We start from the raw sequence: 2,543 nt of genomic DNA on the forward strand, positions 1-2,543 counted from the left end.
GGGTGTCCGGGGCGTAGTCGGGGAGTGGCTTCGGTGAGGGGTTTCCCCGATCGGGAACACCGCCGCCATCACTGCGGGGTCCCGATTCGGGGTTGAACTTGGGCATGGACTCACCGATGGAGGAGGGGGGAAGTTTGGTGGGCCAGCTGAGCATCAACCAATCATAGATTTTCTTTCTTTGTTTGTTTTTTTTTTTTTTTTTTTGAATAAAAAAATAAGGGGTGTTAAGAGGGGAGTGGCGCCATCAAATGGGGGTGTTAGGGGAGTTTAAGAAGGGAGTTGACGTGGCACACGGGGATTGATTTGGCGTAAGAGAGGGGACTCACCTATTAGGTGAGCACCCCGTTCACCCTAAACCTCTTTTGCATCCTAACACCATTCATGGGTCATGCTGGCCAGCTCGTAGCCAGACACATGGTCAAAACCTTTGACCACATCACCGCCACCGTACTCGTTATCAAGCTCCCAGGTGACGAAATAGGCACCGATTACACCAACTCCTTCACAGACCACATTCAAATCAACTTCATCCATTTCCCACCTATGGATCTTCATTTGTTTCAACAATGCCCAACCCTCGGCTTCAGGGTTGATGCAGTCATCAACCACCACAAGCCCATCATAAGGGACCTTGTGGCTAGTGCGTCCACTGGGCCTGGCCCAATGGGCGCACTAATTGTTGACATGTTCTGTACAACAATAATTGATGTTGCCAAAGAGTTTAATCTCCCTGCCTACGTGTTCTTCACATCCAATGCGGCTTTTCTCGGGACCATGTTTCATTTCCAGACGCTCCAAGATGAACTGGGTCAAGACATATCCGAACTGAGTCACTCACCCACTGAGTTGCAAGTGCCGAGTTACGCCAACCCGGTTCCACCAAGTGTCGTGCCCAATGTGTTATTGGATAGGGATCAATGGTCCAAAAGGTTCCTTTGTTACGCCCGAAAGTACCGAGAAGCGAATGGTATAATCGTGAACACGTTTCAAGAGCTCGAGCATCATGCGTTGCGTTGGTATGATGGTAACACTCCTCCGGTGTATACAGTCGGTCCATTGATAAAACCGAAAAAGCCGACACCGGATCATGAAGTGTTGCAGTGGCTGAAAGGTCAACCGGAGTCGTCGGTCCTGTTGTTATGCTTCGGGTCCCGGGGATGGTTCGGTGTGGACCAGGTGAGAGGAATCGCGGTCGCGATAGAGCGGAGTGGATGCCGGTTCATATGGTCCCTACGCCGTGCGTCTCCCGAGGAGCTTAACGGGTTCCCTGACGAATACGCAGATTACAATGAAGTCCTGCCAGATGGATTCCTAGAGCGTACGGCTGAAAAGGGGAAAGTGGTTGGGTGGGTCCCACAGGCGGAAGTGCTGGTTGACATGGCGACTGGGGGGTTTTGTGTCGCACTGTGGGTGGAGCTCGTTACTGGAGAGTATTTGGTACGGGTTCCTGTTGCGACGTGGCCGATATATGCAGAGCAACAACTGGATGCGTTTCAAATGGTTAAGGACTTGGGTTTAGCGGTGGAGATTTCGTTGGATTATAACCAAATGAACAAGGATCAACAATTGGTGTCGGCAGAAACGATTGAGAAGGGGATACGAGAAGTGATGGATCGCAATAGTGCGGTTCGAGCCAAGGTGAAGGAGATGAGCGCTAAGAGCCGAATGGCGATGGAAGAAGGCGGTTCTTCGTTCGAGAGTTTGAGGAGGCTTGTTGATGATATTATGTGACTGTCATCAAACATGGAGTAAAGGGTTAAGCTGCAATAGATGTAGGAAATAATTGGGATTATCTTCAGAACGTGTTTTAATAACAATTGTTGTATTTACTCGTATTTTTCATCTTTTGGCAGTTGTTTTGTGGTGATCCAAAAGTTTGTTTTATAACTTGTGCTGGAATGCATTAATCTAATTTCTTATTGTAGACATTTGTTTCATATATAACTCCCACCAAATATGGTTCTGTTTTGGTAAATATATTATCAAGCATGTATTTGGTTATTTTGTTATCAAGCGTAGACCATGATTACTTTTTTACATGTTAGATCTTTATTTTTTATTAAGGGAGCATTCTGATTTTTTTTTTTTTTTGAACGGCAAATTTGGATCATGGACAGACCACTGGAGTATCATCGTGCCACCAACGGAATCACCCGATCATATCCATCTCCACTAGGCAATAATGCCTATATACCAATTCAGGAGAAAACCCAATAAAATAATGCCTATACACCAATTCAGGAGGAAACCCAATAAATTCAGGAAAAACCCCCATTATGGGAATCGAACTCATGATCAAACGGTCATAGGCCTTATCCCATCCCTAAAATACCACTAAGCTATAATGCCATGGTTAACATTTTGAATATTTGATAAACAATCAAACATAGAATTTAACTAGGTTGCTAGTAAAACATTTGATCAATAATACATACATACAAACAAAATAAAATTAAAACAATTATTTAATTTAATTTTTTCTTTGATAACTTACGTTTGTTAATATATATATATATAGGGAGGGGCTCATGCGAGAACCACCC

At 44.9% G+C, this 2,543-nt stretch overlaps 1 pseudogene; it reads left to right on the forward strand.

Moving 5' to 3' along the window:
• The first annotated feature begins 268 nt into the window (after positions 1-268).
• Positions 269-1,906, forward strand: LOC110897789 (annotated as a pseudogene).
• Positions 1,907-2,543: the final 637 nt, after the last annotated feature.

Source organism: Helianthus annuus, chromosome 7 (assembly GCF_002127325.2).
Source record: "Helianthus annuus cultivar XRQ/B chromosome 7, HanXRQr2.0-SUNRISE, whole genome shotgun sequence".
NCBI lineage: Eukaryota > Viridiplantae > Streptophyta > Magnoliopsida > Asterales > Asteraceae > Helianthus > Helianthus annuus.